An 18,468-nucleotide genomic window follows, 5' to 3' on the forward strand; every position below is an offset into this window, starting at 1 on the left:
ATAAACTTGCGGACCATAAATCAAGTCGCGCATAACGTCGAAAGCATCATCTGCAAAAAGACGGGTGCAAGACGAGGACCTCCCAAGAAAATGGGTGAAATATAAGGACTTCGCAGGAGGTCACCCATCCGAGTACTTTTTTCGCCCAAGCACCCTTAACTGCGAAGTTCTGAAAGAATCCGTTGCATTAGTGCTGGTATGATCCCTCATGTTTCATTATGCACTGCAAATACACACACTCTTTCTCCTCCCATCGCCCCTCCCGTCATTTGTTTCCTTGTGCGTGCACTCTGCATCTCTCTTTCTCGTTCTAATATCAAGTAATATGACCCGGCACCGTGACTCACCTTTGCAAATGAACCAGCGGTTTATAATTCCATTCGCGCGTAACGTCGAACAACCCATCCCAAAAAAAATAGGTGCAACACGAGGGCTTCCCAAGTCGTCACCCATCCGAGTACTACGCTCACCCAAGCACACTTAACTGCGGAGTTCTGATGGGATCCGGAGCTTTAGTGCTGGTAAGATCGCACCTGTTTAATTTCGCGCTGCAAATACATACACTCCTTCTCCTTTCTTCCCCCTCCTGTCATTTGTTTCCTTGTGCGTTCACACTTCACCTCTCATTCTCGTTCTAATATCGATTAAAATGCCCCTGCTTCTTGACTCACATTTGCGTATAAACCAGCGGACCCTAGTTCCAGACGCGCGTAACGTCGAAAGACCCGTCTGAAAAAAAATTGGTGCGACACGAGAACTTCCCAGGTGGTCACCCATCCGAGTACTAATCTCCCCCAAGCACACTTCACTGCAGAGTTCTGATGGGATCCGGTGCATTAGTGCTGGTATGATCGCACATGTTTAATTTGGCGCTGCAAATACATACACTCCTTCTCTTTTCTTCCTCCTCCCGTCATTTGTTTCCTTGTGCGTGCGCACTGCACCTCCCGTACTCATTCTAATATCAAGTAAAATGCCACGATGCCGTGACTCACATTTGCGAATAAACCTAAGGACCGTAAATCAAGTCGCGCGTAACGTCGAAAGAATCATCTGCAAAAAGATGGGTGCAACACGAGGACCTCCCAAGAAAATGGGTGAAATATAAGGACTTCGCAAGAGGTCACCCATCCGAGTACTTTTCTCGCCTAAGCACCCTTAACTGCGGAGTTCTGATAGAATCCGTTGCATTAGTGCTGGTATGATCCATCATGTTTCATTCTGCACTGCAAATACATACACTCTTTCTCCTCCCATCCCCCCTCCCGTCATTTGTTTCCTTGTGTGTGCACTCTGCATCTCTCTTTCTCGTTCTAATATCAAGTAATATGCCCCGGCACCGTGACTCACCTTTGCAAATGAACCAGCGGTTTATAATTCCATTCGCGCATAACGTCGAACAACCCATCCGAAAAAAAATAGGTGCAACACGAGGGCTTCCCAAGTTGTCACCCATCCGAGTACTACTCTCGCCCAAGCACACTTAACTGCGGAGTTCTGATGGGATCCGGGGCTTTAGTGCTGGTATGATCGAACTTTTTTAATTTCGCGCTGCAAATACATACACTCTATCTCCTTTCTTCCCCCTCCCGTCATTTGTTTCCTTGTGCGTTCACACTTCACCTCTCATTCTCATTCTAATATCGATTAAAATGCCCCTGCTTCTTGACTCACATTTGCGTATAAACCAGCGGACCCTAGTGCTAGACACGCGTAACGTCGAACGACCCATCTGAAAAAAAATTGGTGCAACACGAGGACTTCCCAGGAGGTCACCCATCCGAGTACTAATCTCGCCGAAGCACACTTCACTGCGGAGTTCTGATGGGATCCGATGCATTAGTGCCGATATGATCGCACTTGTTTAATTTCGCGCTGCAAATACATAAACTCATTCCCCTTTCTTCCCCCTCCCGTCATTTGTTTCCCTGTGCGTGCGCACTGCACCTCCCGTTCTCATTTTACTATCAAGTAAAATGCCACGGCGCCGTGACTCACATTTGCGAATAAACCTGAGGACCATAATTCAAGTCGCGCGTAACGTCGAACGAATCATCTGCAAAAAAAAGGGTGCAACACGAGGACTTCCTAAGAAAATTGGTAAAATATAAGGACTTCGCAGAAGGTAACCCATGCTAGAACTACTCTCGCCCAAGCACCCTTACCTACGGAGTTCTGATAGAATCCGTTGCATTAGTGCTGGTATGATCGCACCTGTTTCATTTCGTGCTGAAAATACATACACTCCTTCTCCTTCCCTCCCCTTCCCATCAATTGTTTCCTTGTGCGTTCACACTGCACCTCTCCTTCTCGTTCTAATATCGATTAAAATGACCCTTCTTCCTGACTCACATTTGCGTATAAACCAGCGGACCCTCGTTCCAGTCGCGCGTAACGTCGAACGACCCGTTTGAAAAAAAATTGGTGCGACACGAGGATTTCCTAGCAGGTCACCCATCCAAGTACTACTCTCGCCCAAGCACACTTAACTGCAGAGTTCTGATGGGATCCAGTGCATTACTGCTGGTATGATGCCATTTGTTTAATTTTGCGCTTAAAATACATACACTCCTTCTCTTTTCTTCCTCATCCCGTCATTTGTTTCCTTGTGCGTGCGCACTGCACCTCCCGTACTCGTTCTAATATCAAGTAAAATGCCACGGCGCCATGACTCACATTTGCGAATAAACCTGCGCACCATAAATCAAGTCGTGCGTAACGTCGAAAGAATCATCTGTAAAAAGATGGGTGCAACACGAGGACCTCCCAAGAAAATGGGTGAAATATAAGGACTTCGCAGGAGGTCACCCATCAGAGTACTTATCTCGCCCAAGCACCCTTAACTGCGGAGTTCTGATAGAATCCTTTGCATTAGTGCTGGTATGATCCCTCATGTTTCATTTTGCACTACAAATACATACACTCTTTCTCCTCCCATCCCCCCTCCCGTCATTTGTTTCCTTGTGCGTGCACTCTGCATCTCTCTTTCTCGTTCTAATATCAAGTAATATGCCCCGGCACCGTGACTCACCTTTGCAAATGAACCAGCGGTTTATAATTCCATTCGCGCGTAACGTCGAACAACCCATCCGAAAAAAATAGGTGCAACACGAGGGCTTCCCAAGTGGTCACCCATCCGAGTACTACTCTCGCCCAAGCACACTTAACTGCGGAGTTCTGATGGGATCCGGGGCTTTAGTGATGGTATGATCGCACCTGTTTAATTTCGCACTGCAAATACATACACTCCTTCTCCTTTCTTCCCCCTCCGGTCATTTGTTTCCTTGTGCGTTCACACTTCACCTCTCATTCTCGTTCTAATATCGATTAAAATGCCCCTGCTTCTTGACTCACATTTGCGTATAAACCAGTGGACCCTAATTCCAGTCGCGCGTAACGTCGAACGACCCGTCTAAAAAAAAATTGGTGCGACACGAGGACTTCCAAAGAGGTCACCCATCCGAGTACTACTCTCACCCAAGCACACTTAACTGCGGAGTTCTGATGGGATCCGGTGAATTAGTGCTGGAATGATTGCACCTGTTTAATTTCGCGCTGCAAATACATAAACTCATTCCCCTTTCGTCCCCCTCCCGTCATTTGTTTCCTTGTCCGTGCGCACTGTAGCTCCCGTTCTCGTTCTAATATCAAGTAAAATGCTACAGCACCGTGACTCACATTTGCGAATAAACCTGAGGACCATAATTCAAGTCGCGCGTAATGTCGAAAGAATCATCTGCAACAAAATGGGTACAACACGAGGACTTCCTAAGAAAATGGGTGAAATATAAGGACTTCGCAGGAGGTCACCCATAATAGTGCTACTCTCGCCCAAGCACCCTTAACTTGCGGAGTTCTGATAAAATCCGTTGCATTGATGCTGGTATGATTGCTCATGTTTCATTCTGCGCTGCAAATACATACACTTTTTCTCCCTCCATTCCCCCTCCCATAATTTGTTTCCTTGTGCGTGCACTTTGCATCTCTCCTTCTCGTTCTAATATCGATTAAAATACCCCTGTTTCTTGACTCACATTTGTGTATAAACCAGTGGACCCTAGTTCCAGTCGCGCGTAACGTCGAATGACCCGTCTGAAAAGAAAAATTAGTGTGACACGAGTACTTCCCAGGAGGTCACCCATCCGAGTACGACTCACGCCCAAGCACACTTAAGTGCGGAGTTCTGATGGGATCCGGTGCATTAGTGCTGGTATGATCGCACCTGTTTAATTTTGCGCTGCAAATACATAAACTACTTCTCCTTTCTTCCCCCTCCCGTGATTTGTTTCCTTGTGCGTGCGCACTGCACCTCTCGTTCTCGTTCAAATATCAAGTAAAATGCCACAGCGTCGTGACTCACATTTGCGAATAAATCTGCAGACCATAATTAAAGTCGCGCGTAACGTCGCACGGCACATCTGAAAAAAAGAAAATGGGTGCAACACGAGAACTTCCCAGGAGGTAACCCATCATTGTACTGCTTTCGCCAAAGCACACTTAACTGCGGAGTTCTGATGGGATCCGGTGCATTTGTGCTGGTGTGACCGCACCTGTTTAATTTTGTGTTGAAAATACATACACTCCTTCTTCCCTCCCCCCCTCCCATCATTTGTTTCCTTGTGCGTTCACACTGCACCTCTCCTTCTCGTTCTAATATCGATTAAAATGCCTCTGATTCTTGACTCACATTTGCGTATAAACCAGCGGACCATAGTTCCAGTCGCGCGTAACGTCGGACGACCCATCTGAAAAAAAATTGTTGCGATACGAGGACTTCCCAATAGGTCACCCATCCGAGTACTACTCTCGCCCAAACACGCTTAACTGCAGAGTTCTGATGGGATCCAGTGCATTAGCGCTGGTATGATGCCACTTGTTTAATTTTGCGCTTCAAATACATACACTCCTTCTCTTTTCTTCCTCCTCCCAACATTTGTTTCCTTGTGCGTGCGCACTGGACCTCCCGTACTCGTTCTAATATCAAGTAAAATGCCACGGCGCCGTGACTCACATTTGCGAATAAACCTGCGGACCATAAATCAAGTCGCGCGTAACGTCGAAAGAATCATCTGCAAAAAGATGGGTGCAACACGAGGACCTCCCAAGAAAATGGGCGAAATATAAGGACTTCGCAGGAGGTCACCCATCCGAGTTCTTTTCTCACCCAAGCACCCTTAACTGCGGAGTTCTGATAGAATCCGTTGCATTAGAGCTGGTATGATCCCTCATGTTTCATTCTGCACTGCAAATACATACACTCTTTCTCCTCCCGTCATTTGTTTCCTTGTGCGTGCACTCTGCATCTCTCTTTCTCATTCTAATATCAAGTAATATGCCCCGGCACCGTGACTCACCTTTGCAAATGAACCAGCGGTTTATAATTCCATTCGCGCATAACGTCGAACAACCAATCCAAAAAAAAATAAGTACAACACGAGGGCTTCCCAAGTGGTCACCCATCCGAGTACTACTCTCGCCCAAGCACACTTAACTGCGGAGTTCTGATGGGATCCGGGGCTTTAGTGCTGGTATGATCGCACCTCTTTAATTTCGCGATGCAAATACATATACTCCTTCTCCTTTCTTCCCCCTCCCGTCATTTGTATCCTTGTGCGTTAACACTTCATCTCTCATTCTCGTTCTAATATCGATTAAAATGCCCCTGCTTATTGACTGACATTTGCGTATAAACCAGCGGACCCTAGTTCCAGACGCGCGTAACGTCGAACGACCCGTCTGAAAAAAAATTGGTGCGACACGAGGACTTCCCAGGAGGTCACGCATCCGAGTACTAATCTCGCCCAAGCACACTTAACTGCAGAGTTCTGATGGGATCCGGTGCAATAGTGCTGGTATGATCGCACCCGTTTAATTTTGCGCTTCTATTACATAAACTCATTCCCCTTTCTTCCCCCTCTCGTCATTTGTTTCCTTGTGTGTGCGCACTGCACCTCCCGTTTGCTAATAAACCTGAGAACCATAATTCAAGTCGCGCGTAACGTCGAAAGAATCATCTGCAAAAAAATGGGTGCAACACGAGGACTTCACAAGAAAATGGGTGAAATATAAGAACTTCGCAGGAGGTAACCCATGCTAATACTACTCTCGCCCAAGCACCCTTACCTACGGAGTTCTGATAGAATCCGTTGCATTAGTGCTGGTATGATCGCACCTGTTTCATTTATTGCTGAAAATACATACACTCCTTCTCCTTCCTTCCCCCTCCCATCAATTGTTTCTTTGTGCGTTCACACTGCACCTCTCCTTCTCGTTCTAATATGGATTAAAATGCCCCTGCTTCTTGACTCACATTTGCGTATAAACCAGCGGACCCTAGTTCCAGTCGCGCGTAACGTCGAACTACCCGTCTGAAAAAAAATTGGTGCGACACGAGGACTTCCCAGGAGGTCACCAATCCGAGTACTACTCTAGCCAAAGCACACTTAACTGCAGAGTTCTGACGGAATCCGGTGCATTAGTGCTGGTATGATCGCACACGTTTAATTCCGCGCTGCAAATACATAAACTCCTTCTCCTTTCTTCCCCCTCCCGTCATTTGTTTCCTTGTGCGTGCGCACTGCCCCTCCCGTGCTCCTTCTAATATAAAGTAACATGCTACGGTGCCGTGACTCACATTTGCGAATAAACCTGAGGACCATAATTCAAGTCGCGCGTATCGTCGAAAGAATCATCTGCAAAAAAATGGGTGGAACACGAGGACTTCCTAAGAAAATTGGTGAAATATAAGGACTTCGCATGAGGTCACCCATCCTAGTGCTACTCTCGCCCAAGCACCCTTAACTTGCGGAGTTCTGATAGAATCCGTTGCATTGGTGCTGGTATGATCGCTCATGTTTCATTCTGCGCTGCAAATACATACACTTTTTCTCCCTCCATCCCCCCTCCCGTCATTTGTTTCCTTGTGCGTGCACTCTGCATCTCTCCTTCTCGTTCTAATATCGATTAAAATGCCCCTGCTTCTTGACTCACATTTGCGTATAAACCAGCGGACCTTAGTTCCAGTCGCGCGTAACGTCGAACGACCCGTCTGAAAAAAAAATTAGTGCGACACGAGGACTTCCCAAGAGGTCACCCATCCGAGTACTACTCTCGCCCAAGCACACTTAACTGCGGAGTTCTGATGGGATCCGGTGCATTAGTGCTGGTATGATCGCATATGTTTAATTTTGCGCTGCAAATACATAAACTCCTTCTCCTTTCTTCTCCCTCCCGTCATTTGTTTCCTTGTGCGTGCACACTGCACCTCTCGTTCTCGTTCAAATATCAAATAAAATGCCACGACACCGTGACTCACATTTGCTAATAAATCTGCGGACCATAATTAAAGTCGCGCGTACGTCGAATGGCACATCTGAAAAAAAGAAAATGGATACAACACGAGAACTTCCCACGATGTAACCCATAATTGTACTACTTTCGCCAAAGCACACTTGACAGCGGAGTTCTGATGGGATCCGGTGCATTTGTGCTGGTATGATCGCACCTGTTTAATTTCGCACTGCAAATACATACACTCATTCCCCTTTCTTCCCCCTCCCGCCATTTGTTTCCTTTTACGTGCGCACTACACCTCCCGCTCTCGTTCTAATATCAAGTAAAATGCCACGGCACCGTGACTCACATTTGCGAATAAACCTGAGGACCATAATTCAAATCGCGCGTAACGTCGAAAGAATCATCTGCAAAAAAATGGGTGCAACACGAGGACTTCACAAGAAAATGGGTGAAATATAAGGACTTCGCAGGAGGTAACCCATGCTAGTACTACTCTCGCCCAAGCACCCTTACCTACGGAGTTCTGATAGAATCCGTTGCATTAGTGCTGGTATGATCGCACCTGTTTCATTTCGTGCTGAAAATACATACACTCCCTCTCCTTCCCTCCCCCTCCCATCGATTGTTTCAAAAAAAACCTGAGGACTATAATTCAAAAAAATGGGTGCAACACGAGGACTTCACAAGAAAATGGGTGAAATATAAGGACTTCGCAGGAGATAACCCATGCTAGTACTACTCTCGCCCAAGCACCTTACCTACGGAGTTCTGATAGAATCCGATGCATTAGTGCTGGTATGATCGCACCTGTTTCATTTCGTGCTGAAAATACATACACTCTTTCTCCTTCCCTCCCCCTCCCGTCATTTGTTTCTTTGTGTGTGCACTCTTTCATCTCTCCTTCTCGTTCTAATATCGATTAAAATGCCCCTGCTTCTTGACTCACATTTACGTATAAACTAGTGGACCCTAGTTGCAGTCGCACATAACGTCGAACGACCCGTCTGAAAAAAAAAATTAATGCGACATGAGGACTTCCCAGGAGATCACCCATCCGAGTACTACTCTCGCCCAAGCACACTTAACTGCGGAGTTCTAATGGGATCTGGTGCATTAGTGCTGGTATGATCGCACCTGTTTAATTTCGCGCTGCAAATACATAAACTCCTTCTCCTTTCTTCCCCCTCCCGTCATTTGTTTCCTTGTGCGTGCGCACTGCACCTCACGTTCTCGTTCAAATATCAAGTAAAATGCCACGGCGCCGTGACTCACATTTGTGAATAAACCTGAGGACCATAATTCAAGTCGCGCGTAAAGTCGAAAGAATCATCTGCAAAAAAATGGGTGCAACACGAGGACTTCCTAAGAAAATAGGTGAAATATAAGGACTTCGCAGGAGGTCACCCATCCTAGTGCTACTCTCGCCCAAGCACCCTTAACTTGCGGAGTTCTGATAGAATCCGTTGCATTGGTGCTGATATGATTGCTAATGTTTCATTCTGCACTGCCAATACATACACTTTTTCTCCCTCCATCCCCCCTCCCGTCATTTGTTTCCTTGTGCGTGCACTCTGCATCTCTCCTTCTCGTTCTAATATCGATTAAAATGCCCCTGCTTCTTTACACACATTTGCGTATAAACCAGTGGACCCTAGTTCCAGTCGCGCGTAACGTCGAACGACCCATCTGAAAAAAAAAATTAGTGCGACACGAGGACTTCCCAGTAGGTCACCCATCCGAGTACTACTCTCGCCCAAGCACACTTAATTGCGGAGTTCTGATAGGCTCCGGTGCATTAGTGCTGGTATGATCGCTCCTATTTAATATCGCGCTGCAAATACATAATCTACTCCTCCTTTCTTCCCCCTCCCGTCATTTGTTTCCTTGTGCGTGCGCACTGCACCTCTCGTTCTCGTTCAAATATCAAGTAAAATGCCACAGCACCGTGACTCACATTTGCGAATATATCTGCGGACCATAATTAAAGTCGCGCGTAACTTCGAACAACACATCTGAAAAAAAAGAAAATGGGTGCAACACGAGAACTTCCCATGAGGTAACCCATCATTGTACTACTTTCGCTAAAGCACACTTAACTGCGGAGTTTTGATGGGATCCGGTACATTTGTGCTGGTGTGACCGCACCTGTTTAATTTCGTGCTGAAAATACATACACTCCTTCTTCCCTCCCCCCCTCCCATCATTTGTTTCCTTGTGCGTTCAGACTGCACCTCTCCTTCTCGTTCTAATATCGATTAAAATGCCTCTGATTCTTGACTCACATTTGCGTATAAACCAGCGGACCATATTTCCAGTCGCGCGTAACGTCGGACGACCCATCTGAAAAAAAATTGTTGCGATACGAGGACTTCCCAATAGGTCACCCATCCGAGTACTACTCTCGCCCAAGCACGCTTAACTGCAGAGTTCTGATGGGATCCAGTGCATTAGTGCTGGTATGATGCCACTTGTTTAATTTTGCGCTTCAAATACATACACTCCTTCTCTTTTCTTCCTCCTCCCGTCATTTGTTTCCTTGTGCGTGCGCACTGCACCTCCCGTACTCGTTCTAATATCAAGTAAAATGCCACGGCGTCGTTTCTCACATTTGCGAATAAACCTGCGGACCATAAATCAAGTCGCGCGTAACGTCGAAAGAATCATCTGCAAAAAGATAGGTGCAACACGACGACCTGCAAAGAAAATGGGTGAAATATAAGGACTTCGCAGGAGGTCACCCATCCGAGTACATTTCTCGCCCAAGCACCCTTAACTGCGGAGTTCTGATAGAATCCGTTGCATTAGTGCTGGTATGATCCCTCATGTTTCATTCTGCACTGTAAATACATACACTCTTTCTCTTCCCATCCCCCTTCCCGTCATTTGTTTCCTTGTGCGTGCACTCTGCATCTCTCTTTCTCGTTCTAATATCAAGTAATATGCTCCGGCACCATGACTCACCTTTGCAAATGAACCAGCGGCTTATAATTCCATTCGCGCGTAACGTCGAACAACCCATCTGAAAAAAAATAGGTGCAACACGAGGGCTTCCTAGGTGGTAACCCATCCGAGTACTACTCTCGCCCAAACACACTTAACTGCGGAGTTCTAATGAGATCCAGGGCTTTAGTGCTGGTATGATCGCACCTCTTTAATTTCGCGCTGCAAATAAATACACTCCTCCTTTCTTCCCCTTTCCGTTATTTGTTTCCTTGTCGGTTCACACTTCTCCTCTCATTCTCGTTCTAATATCGATTAAAATGCCCCTGCTTCTTGACTCACATTTGCGTATAAACCAGCGGACCCTAGTTCCAGACGCGCGTAACGTCGAACGACCATTCTGAAAAAAAATTTGTGCGACACAAGGACTTCCCAGGAGGTCAACCATCCGAGTACTAATCTCGCCCAAGCACACTTAACTGCGGAGTTCTAATGGGATCTGGGGCTTTAGTGCTGGTATGATCGCACCTGTTTAGCTTCGCGCTGCAAATACATACAATCCTTCTCTTTTCTTCCCCCTCCCGTCATTTGTTTCCTTGTGCGTGCGCGCTGCACCTCCCGTTCTCGTTCTAATATCAAGACAAATGCTACAGCGCCGTGCCTCACATTTGCGAATAAACCTGAGGACCATAATTCAAGTCGCGCGTAACGTCGAAAGAATCATCTGCAAAAAAATGGGTGTAACACGAGGACTTCACAAGAAAATGGGTGAAATATAAGGACTTCGCAGGAGGTAACCCATGCTATAACTAGTCTCGCCCAAGCACCCTTACCTACGGAGTTCTGATAGAATCCGTTGCATTAGTGCTGGTATGATCGCACCTGTTTCATTCTGCGCTGCAAATACATACACATTTTCTCCTTCCCTCCCCCTCCCATCAATTGTTTCCTTGAGCGTTCACACTGCACCTCTCCTTCTCGTTCTAATATCGATTAAAATGCCCATGCTTCTTGACTCACATTTGCGTATAAACTAGCGGATCCTAGTTCCAGTCGCGTGTATTGTCGAACGACCCGTCTGAAAAAAAATTGGTGCGACACGAGCACTTCCTAGGAAGTAACCCATCCGAGTACTACTCTCGCTCAAACACACTTAACTGCAGAGTTCTGATGGGATCCAGTGCATTAGTGCTGGTATGATCGCACCCGTTTAATTTCGCGCTGCAAATACATAAACTCCTCTCTTTTCTTCCCCCTCCAGTCATTTGTTTCCTTGTGCGTGCGCACTGCACCTCCCGTGCTCGTTCTAATATCAAGTAAAATGCTACGGTGTCGTGACTCACATTTGCGAATAAACCTGACGACCATAATTCAAGTCGCGCGTATCGTCGAAAGAATCATCTGCAAAAAAAATGGGTGTAACACGAGGACTTCCTAAGAAAATGGGTGAAATATAAGGACTTCGCAGGAGGTCACCCATCCTAGTGCTACTCTCGCCCAAGCACCCTTAACTTGCGGATTTCTGATAGAATCCGTTGCATTCGTGCTGGTATGATTGCTAATGTTTCATTCTGCGCTGCAAATACATACACTTTTTCTCCCTCCATCCCCCCTTCCGTCATTTGTTTCCTTGTGCGTGCACTCTGCATCTCTGCTTCTCGTTCTAATATCGATTAAAATGCCCCTGCTTCTTGACTCACATTTGCGTATAAACCAGCGGATCCTAGTTCCAGTCGCGCGTATTGTCCAACGACCCGTCTGAAAAAAAATTGGTGCGACACGAGGACTTCCTAGGAGGTCACCTATCCGAGTACTACTCTCGCCCAAACACACTTAACTGCAGAGTTCTGATGGGATCCAGTGCATTAGTGCTGGTATGATCGCACCCGTTTAATTTCGCGCTGCAAATACATACACTCCTTCTCCTTTCTTCCCCCTTCCGTCAATTGTTTCCTTGTGCGTTCACACTTCACCTCTCATTCTCGTTCAAATATCGATTAAAATGCCCTTGCTTCTTGACTCACATTTGGGTATAAACCAGTGGACCCTAGTTTTAGTCGAGCGTAACGTCGAAGGACCCGTCTGAAAAAAAAATTAGTGCAACACAAGGACTTCCCAGGAGGTGACCCATCCAAGTACTACTCTCGCCCAAGCACACTTAACTACGAAGTTCTGATGGGATCCGGTGCATTAGTGATAGTATGATCACAACTGTTTAATTTTGCGCTGCAAATACATAAAGTCCTTCTCCTTTCTTCCCCTTCCCGTCATTTGTTTCCATGTGCGTGCGCACTGCACCTCTCGTTCTCGTTCAAATATCAAGTAAAATGCCACGGCGTCGTGACTCACATTTGTGAATAAATCCGCGGACCATAATTAAAGTCGCGCGTAACGTCGAACCGCACATCTGAAAAAAAGAAAATGGGTGCAGCACGAGAACTTCCAAGGAGGTAACCCATCATTGTACCACTTTCGCCAAAGCACACTTAATTACGGAGTTCTGATGGGATCCGTTGCATTTGTGCTGGTGTGACCGCACCTGTTTAAATTTCGTGCAAAAAATACATACACTCTCCTTCTTCCCTCCCCCCCTCCCATCATTTGTTTCCTTGTGCGTTCACACTGCACCTCTCCTTCTCGTTCTAATATCGATTAAAATGCCCCTGATTCTTGACTCACATTTGCGTATAAACCAGCGGACCATATTTCCAGTCGCGCGTAACGTCGAACGACCCATCTTAAAAAAAATTGTTGCGATACGAGGACTTCCCAAGAGGTCACCCATCCGAGTACTACTCTCGCCCAAGCACACTTAACTGCAGAGTTCTGATGTGATCCAGTACATTAGTGCTGGTATGATGCCACTTGTTTAATTTTGCGCTTTAAATACATACACTCCTTCCCTTTTCTTCATCCTCCCGTCATTTGTTTCCTTGTGCGTACGCACTGCACCTCCCGTACTCGTTCTAATATCAAGTAAAATGCCACGGCGCCGTGACTCACATTTGCGAATAAACCTGCAGACCATAAATCAAGTCGCGCGTAACGTCGAAAGAATCATCTACGAAAAAATGGGTGCAACACGAGGACCTCCTAAGAAAATGGGTTAAATATAAGGACTTCGCAGGAGGTCACCCATCCGAGTACTTTTCTCGCCCAAGCACCCTTAACTGCGAAATTCTGATAGAATCCGTTGCATTAGTGCTGGTATGATCCCTCATGTTTCATTCTGCACTGCAAATACATACACTCTTTCTCCTCTCATCCCCCCGCCCGTCATTTGTTTCCTTGTGCGTGCACTCTGCATCTCTCTTTCTCGTTCTATTATCAAGTAATATGCCCCGGCACCGTGACTCACCTTTGCAAATGAACCAGCGGTTTATAATTCCATTCGCGTGTAACGTCGAACAACCCATCCGAAAAAAAATAGGTGCAACACGAGGGCTTCCCAAGTGGTCACCCATCCGAGTACTACTATCGCCCAAGCACACCTAACTGCGGAGTTCTGATGGGATCCGAGGCTTTAGTCCTGGTATGATCGCACCTGTTTAATTTCGCGCTGCAAATACATACACTCCTTCTCCTTTCTTCCCCCTCCCGTCATTTGTTTCCTTGTGCGTTCACACTTCACCTCTCATTCTCGTTCTAATATCGATTAAAATGCCCCTGCTTCTTGACTCACATTTGCGTATAAACCAGTGGACCCTAGTTCTAGTCGCGCGTAACGTCGAACGACGCGTCAGAAAATAAAATTAGTGCGACACAAGGACTTCCCAGGAGGTCACCCATCCGAGTACTACTCTCGCCCAAGCACACTTAGCTGCGGAGTTCTGATGGGATCCGATGCATTAGTGATGGTATGATCGCACCTGTTTAATTTTGCACTTCAAATACATAAAGTCCTTCTCCTTTCTTCCCTCTCCCGTCATTTGTTTCCTTGTGCGTGCGCACTGCACCTCTCGTTCTCGTTCAAACATCAAGTAAAATGCCACGGCGTCGTGACTCACATTTGCGAATAAATCTGCGGACCATAATTAAAGTCGCGCGTAACGTCGAACCGCACATCTGAAAAAAAGAAAATGGGTGCAACACGAGAACTTCCCAGGAGGTAACCCATCATTGTACCACTTTCGCCAAAGCACACTTAACTGCGGAGTTCTGATGGGATCCGGTGCATTTGTGCTGGTGTGACCGCACCTGTTTAATTTCGTGCAGAAAATACATACACTCCTTCTTCCCTCCCCCCCTCCCATCATTTGTTTCCTTATGCGTTCACACTGCACCTCTCATTCTCGTTCTAATATCGATTAAAATGCCCCTGATTCTTGACTCACATTTGCGTATAAACCAGCGGACCATATTTCCAGTCGCGCGTAACGTCGAACGACCCATCTTAAAAAAAATTGTTGCGATACGAGGACTTCCCAAGAGGTCACCCATCCGAGTACTACTCTCGCCCAAGCACGCTTAAATGGAGAGTTCTGATGGGATCCAGTGCATTAGTGCTGGTATGATGCCACTTGTTTAATTTTGCGCTTGAAATACATACACTCCTTCCCTTTTCTTCATCCTCCCGTCATTTGTTTCCTTGTGCGTGCGCACTGCACCTCCCGTACTCGTTTTAATATCAAATAAAATGCCACGGCGCCGTGACTCACATTTGCGAATAAACCTGCGGACAATAAATCAAGTCGCATGTAACGTCGAAAGAATCATCTACAAAAAGATGGGTGCAACACGAGGACCTCCCAAGAAAATGGGTAAAATATAAGGACTTCGCAGGAGGTCACCCATCCGAGTACTTTTCTTGCCCAAGCACCCTTAACTGCAGAGTTCTGAAAGAATCCGTTGCATTAGTGCTGGTATGATCCCTCATGTTTCATTCTGCACTGCAAATACATACACTCTTTCTCCTCCCATCCCCCCTCCCGTCATTTGTTTCCTTGTGCGTGCACTCTGCATCTCTCTTTCTTGTTCTAATATCAAGTAATATTCCCCGGCACCGTGACACACCTTTGCAAATGAACCAGCAGTTTATAATTCCATTCGCGCGTAACGTCAAACAACCAATCCGAAAAAAAATAGGTGCAACACGAGTGCTTCCCAAGTGGTCACCCATCCGAGTACTACCCTCGCCCAAGCACACTTAACTGCGGAGTTCTGATGGGATCCGGAGCTTTAGTGCTGGTATGATCGCACCTGTTTAATTTCGCGCTGCAAACACATACACTCCTTCTCCTTTCTTCCCCCTCCCGTCATTTGTTTCGTTGTGCCTTCACACTTCACCTCTCATTCTCGTTCTAATATCGATTAAAATGCCCCTGATTCTTGACTCACATTTGCGTATAAACCAGCGGACCCTAGTTCCAGACGCGCGTAACGTCGAACGACCCGTCTGAAAAAAAATTCGTGCGACACGAGGACTTCCCAAGAGGTCATCCATCCGAGTACTAATCTCGCCCAAACACACTTAACTGCAGAGTTCTGATGGGATCCGGGGCTTTAGTGCTGGTATGATCGCTCCTGTTTAGTTTCGCACTGCAAATACATACACTCCTCCTTTCTTCCCCCTCCCGTCATTTGTTTCCTTGTGCGTTCACACTTCACCTCTCATTCTCGTTCTAATATCGATTAAAATTCCCCTGCTTCTTGACTCACATTTGCGTATAAACCAGCGGACCCTAATTCCAGTTGCGCGTAACTTCGAACGACCCGTATGAAAAAAAATTGGTGCGACACGAGGACTTCCCAGGAGGTCACCCATCCGAGTACTACTCTCGCCCAAGCACACTTAACTGCGGAGTTCTGATGGGATCCGGCGCATTAGTGCTGGTATGATCACACCGGTTTAATTTCGCGCTGCAAATACATAAACTCCTTCTCCTTTCTTCCCCCTCCCGTCATTTCTTTCCTTGTGCGTGCGCACTGCACCTCCCGTGCTCGTTCTAATATCAAGTAAAATACTACGGTGTCGTGGCTCACATTTGCGAATAAACCTGAGAAGCATAATTCAAGTCGCGCGTAACGTCGAAAGAATCATCTGCAAAACGATGGGTGCAACACGAGGACCACCCAAGAAAATGGGTGAAATATAAGGACTTCGCAGGAGGTCACCCATCCGAGTACTTTTTCTCGCCCAAGCACCCTTAACTGCGGAGTTCTGATAGAATCGGTTGCATTAGTGCTAGTATGAACCCTCATGTTTTATTCTGCACTGCAAATACATACACTCTTTCTCCTTCCAACCCCCCTCCCGTCATTTGTTTCCTTCTGCGTGCACTCTGCATCTCTCTTTCTCGTTCTAATATCAAGTAATATGCCCCGGCACCGTGACTCACCTTTGCAAATGAACCAGTGATTTATAATTCCATTCGCGTGTAACGTCGAACAACCCATCCGAAAAAAAAAACAGGTACAACACGAGGGCTTCCCAGGTGGTGACCCATCCGAGTACTACTCTCGCCCAAGCACACAAAACTGCAGAGTTCTGATGGGATCCAGAGCTTTAGTGCTGGTATGATCGCACCTGTTTAATTTCGTGCTGCAAATACATACACTCCTTCTCCTTTCTTCTCCCTCCCGTCATTTGTTTCCTTGTGCGTTCACACTTGACCTCTCATTCTCTTTCTAATATCGATTAAAATGTCCCTGCTTCTTGACTCACATTTGCGTATAAACCAGCGGACCCTAGTTCCAGACGCGCGTAACGTCGAACGACCTGTCTGAAAAAAAATTAGTGCGACACGAGGACTTCCCAGGAGGTCACCCATCCGAGTACTAATCTCGCCCAAGCACACTTCACTGCGGAGTTCTGATGGGATCCGGTGCATTAGTGCTGGTATGATCGCACCTGTTTAATTTTGCGCTGCAAATACATAAATTCATTCCCCTTTCTTCCCCCTCCCGTCATTTGTTTCCTTGTGCGTGCGCACTGCACCTCCCGTTCTCGTTCTAATATCAAGTAAATAGCTACAGCGCCGTGACTCACATTTGCGAATAAACCTGAGGACCATAATTCAAGTCGCGCGTAACGTCGAAAGAATCATCTACAAAAAAATGGGTGCAACACGAGGACTTCACAAGAAAATGGGTGAAATATAAGGACTTCGCAGGAGGTAACCCATGCTAGTACTACTCTCGCCCAAGCACCCTTACATACATAGTTCTGATAGAATCCGTTGCATTAGTGCTGGTATGATCGCACCAGTTTAATTTCGCGCTGCAAATACAAAAACTCCATCTCCTTTCTTCCCCCTCCCGTCATTTGTTTCCTTGTGCGTGCGCACTGCACCTCTCGTTCTCGTTCAAATATAAAGTAAAATGCCACGGCCCCGTGACTCACATTTGCAAATAAATCTGCGGACCATAATTAAAGTCGCGCGTAACATCGAACGGCACATCTGAAAAAAAAAATAGGTGCAACACGAGAACTTCCCAGGAGGTAACCCATCATTGTACTACTTTCGCCAAAGCACACTTAACTGCGGAGTTCTGATGGGATCCGGTGCATTAGTGTTGGTGTGACCGCACCTGTTTAATTTCGTGCTGAAAATACATACACTCATTCTTCCCTCCCCCCCTCCCATCATTTGTTTCCTTGTGCGTTCACACTGCACCTCTCCTTCTCGTTCAAATATTGATTAAAATGCCCCTGATTCTTGACTCACATTTGCGTATAAACCAGCGGACCATAGTTCCAGTCACGCGTAATGTCGAACGACCCATCTGAAAAAAAATTATTACGATACGAGGACTTCCCAAGAGGTCACCCATCCGAGTACTACTCTCGCCCAAGCCCGCTTAACTGCAGAGTTCTGATGGGATCCAGTGAATTTGTGCTGGTATGATGCCACTTGTTTAATTTTGCGCTTCAAATACATACACTCCTTCTCTTTTCTTCCTCCTCCCGTATTTATTTCCTTGTGCGTGCGCACTGCACCTCCCATACTCGTTCTAATATCAAGTAAAATGCCACGGCGCCGTGACTCACATTTGCGAATAATCATGCGGACCATAAAGCAAGTCGCGCGTAACGTCGAAAGAATCATCTACAAAAAGATGGGTGCAACACGAGGACCTCCCAAGAAAATGGGTGAAATATAAGGACTTCGCAGGAGGTCAACCATCCGAGTACTTTTCTCGCCCAAGCACCCTTAACTGCGGAGTTCTGATAGAATCTGTTGCATTAGTGCTGGTATGATCCCTCATGCTTGATTCTGCACTGCAAATACA

The 18,468-nt window shown here is 46.5% G+C and overlaps 6 non-coding genes and 30 pseudogenes across 6 annotated transcripts; all 36 read right to left on the minus strand.

Annotated features, from left to right (window-relative positions):
* Positions 1–416: 416 nt before the first annotated feature.
* Positions 417–535, minus strand: LOC148246778 (5S ribosomal RNA; annotated as a pseudogene).
* A 205-nt stretch (positions 536–740) lies between these two features.
* Positions 741–859, minus strand: LOC148246779 (5S ribosomal RNA; annotated as a pseudogene).
* Positions 860–1,419: 560 nt separating this feature from the next.
* Positions 1,420–1,538, minus strand: LOC148246780 (5S ribosomal RNA; annotated as a pseudogene).
* A 205-nt stretch (positions 1,539–1,743) lies between these two features.
* Positions 1,744–1,862, minus strand: LOC148246781 (5S ribosomal RNA; annotated as a pseudogene).
* Positions 1,863–3,099: 1,237 nt separating this feature from the next.
* On the minus strand, positions 3,100–3,218 carry LOC148246782 (5S ribosomal RNA). Its single transcript, XR_015814718.1, has one exon. It is a non-coding gene; the product is annotated as a 5S ribosomal RNA (ribosomal RNA).
* A 205-nt stretch (positions 3,219–3,423) lies between these two features.
* On the minus strand, positions 3,424–3,542 carry LOC148246783 (5S ribosomal RNA; annotated as a pseudogene).
* A 563-nt stretch (positions 3,543–4,105) lies between these two features.
* LOC148246784 (5S ribosomal RNA) lies at positions 4,106–4,224 on the minus strand (annotated as a pseudogene).
* A 209-nt stretch (positions 4,225–4,433) lies between these two features.
* LOC148246785 (5S ribosomal RNA) lies at positions 4,434–4,552 on the minus strand (annotated as a pseudogene).
* Positions 4,553–4,756: 204 nt separating this feature from the next.
* Positions 4,757–4,874, minus strand: LOC148246786 (5S ribosomal RNA; annotated as a pseudogene).
* Positions 4,875–5,423: 549 nt separating this feature from the next.
* LOC148246787 (5S ribosomal RNA) lies at positions 5,424–5,542 on the minus strand. Its single transcript, XR_015814630.1, has one exon. It is a non-coding gene; the product is annotated as a 5S ribosomal RNA (ribosomal RNA).
* A 205-nt stretch (positions 5,543–5,747) lies between these two features.
* LOC148246788 (5S ribosomal RNA) lies at positions 5,748–5,866 on the minus strand (annotated as a pseudogene).
* Positions 5,867–6,379: 513 nt separating this feature from the next.
* On the minus strand, positions 6,380–6,498 carry LOC148246789 (5S ribosomal RNA; annotated as a pseudogene).
* A 562-nt stretch (positions 6,499–7,060) lies between these two features.
* Positions 7,061–7,179, minus strand: LOC148246790 (5S ribosomal RNA). The gene has a single exon (XR_015814816.1). It is a non-coding gene; the product is annotated as a 5S ribosomal RNA (ribosomal RNA).
* A 208-nt stretch (positions 7,180–7,387) lies between these two features.
* Positions 7,388–7,506, minus strand: LOC148246791 (5S ribosomal RNA; annotated as a pseudogene).
* Positions 7,507–8,313: 807 nt separating this feature from the next.
* Positions 8,314–8,432, minus strand: LOC148246792 (5S ribosomal RNA; annotated as a pseudogene).
* A 563-nt stretch (positions 8,433–8,995) lies between these two features.
* LOC148246793 (5S ribosomal RNA) lies at positions 8,996–9,114 on the minus strand (annotated as a pseudogene).
* Positions 9,115–9,324: 210 nt separating this feature from the next.
* LOC148246794 (5S ribosomal RNA) lies at positions 9,325–9,443 on the minus strand (annotated as a pseudogene).
* A 204-nt stretch (positions 9,444–9,647) lies between these two features.
* LOC148246795 (5S ribosomal RNA) lies at positions 9,648–9,765 on the minus strand (annotated as a pseudogene).
* A 561-nt stretch (positions 9,766–10,326) lies between these two features.
* Positions 10,327–10,445, minus strand: LOC148246796 (5S ribosomal RNA; annotated as a pseudogene).
* Positions 10,446–10,647: 202 nt separating this feature from the next.
* On the minus strand, positions 10,648–10,766 carry LOC148246797 (5S ribosomal RNA; annotated as a pseudogene).
* A 559-nt stretch (positions 10,767–11,325) lies between these two features.
* LOC148246798 (5S ribosomal RNA) lies at positions 11,326–11,444 on the minus strand (annotated as a pseudogene).
* A 561-nt stretch (positions 11,445–12,005) lies between these two features.
* Positions 12,006–12,124, minus strand: LOC148246799 (5S ribosomal RNA; annotated as a pseudogene).
* Positions 12,125–12,330: 206 nt separating this feature from the next.
* On the minus strand, positions 12,331–12,449 carry LOC148246800 (5S ribosomal RNA; annotated as a pseudogene).
* A 209-nt stretch (positions 12,450–12,658) lies between these two features.
* On the minus strand, positions 12,659–12,777 carry LOC148246801 (5S ribosomal RNA; annotated as a pseudogene).
* A 207-nt stretch (positions 12,778–12,984) lies between these two features.
* On the minus strand, positions 12,985–13,102 carry LOC148246802 (5S ribosomal RNA; annotated as a pseudogene).
* A 561-nt stretch (positions 13,103–13,663) lies between these two features.
* On the minus strand, positions 13,664–13,782 carry LOC148246803 (5S ribosomal RNA; annotated as a pseudogene).
* A 206-nt stretch (positions 13,783–13,988) lies between these two features.
* LOC148246804 (5S ribosomal RNA) lies at positions 13,989–14,107 on the minus strand (annotated as a pseudogene).
* Positions 14,108–14,316: 209 nt separating this feature from the next.
* On the minus strand, positions 14,317–14,435 carry LOC148246805 (5S ribosomal RNA; annotated as a pseudogene).
* Positions 14,436–14,639: 204 nt separating this feature from the next.
* Positions 14,640–14,757, minus strand: LOC148246806 (5S ribosomal RNA; annotated as a pseudogene).
* A 561-nt stretch (positions 14,758–15,318) lies between these two features.
* Positions 15,319–15,437, minus strand: LOC148246807 (5S ribosomal RNA). Its single transcript, XR_015815728.1, has one exon. It is a non-coding gene; the product is annotated as a 5S ribosomal RNA (ribosomal RNA).
* Positions 15,438–15,642: 205 nt separating this feature from the next.
* Positions 15,643–15,761, minus strand: LOC148246808 (5S ribosomal RNA; annotated as a pseudogene).
* Positions 15,762–15,963: 202 nt separating this feature from the next.
* LOC148246809 (5S ribosomal RNA) lies at positions 15,964–16,082 on the minus strand. The gene has a single exon (XR_015814327.1). It is a non-coding gene; the product is annotated as a 5S ribosomal RNA (ribosomal RNA).
* Positions 16,083–16,645: 563 nt separating this feature from the next.
* On the minus strand, positions 16,646–16,764 carry LOC148246810 (5S ribosomal RNA; annotated as a pseudogene).
* Positions 16,765–16,969: 205 nt separating this feature from the next.
* LOC148246811 (5S ribosomal RNA) lies at positions 16,970–17,088 on the minus strand. The gene has a single exon (XR_015814270.1). It is a non-coding gene; the product is annotated as a 5S ribosomal RNA (ribosomal RNA).
* A 561-nt stretch (positions 17,089–17,649) lies between these two features.
* LOC148246812 (5S ribosomal RNA) lies at positions 17,650–17,768 on the minus strand (annotated as a pseudogene).
* Positions 17,769–17,972: 204 nt separating this feature from the next.
* Positions 17,973–18,090, minus strand: LOC148246813 (5S ribosomal RNA; annotated as a pseudogene).
* Between the last annotated feature and the right edge of the window lie 378 nt (positions 18,091–18,468).

The sequence above is a fragment of the Carica papaya genome, chromosome 8 (assembly GCF_054855325.1).
Source record: "Carica papaya isolate Zhongbai chromosome 8, ASM5485532v1, whole genome shotgun sequence".
NCBI lineage: Eukaryota > Viridiplantae > Streptophyta > Magnoliopsida > Brassicales > Caricaceae > Carica > Carica papaya.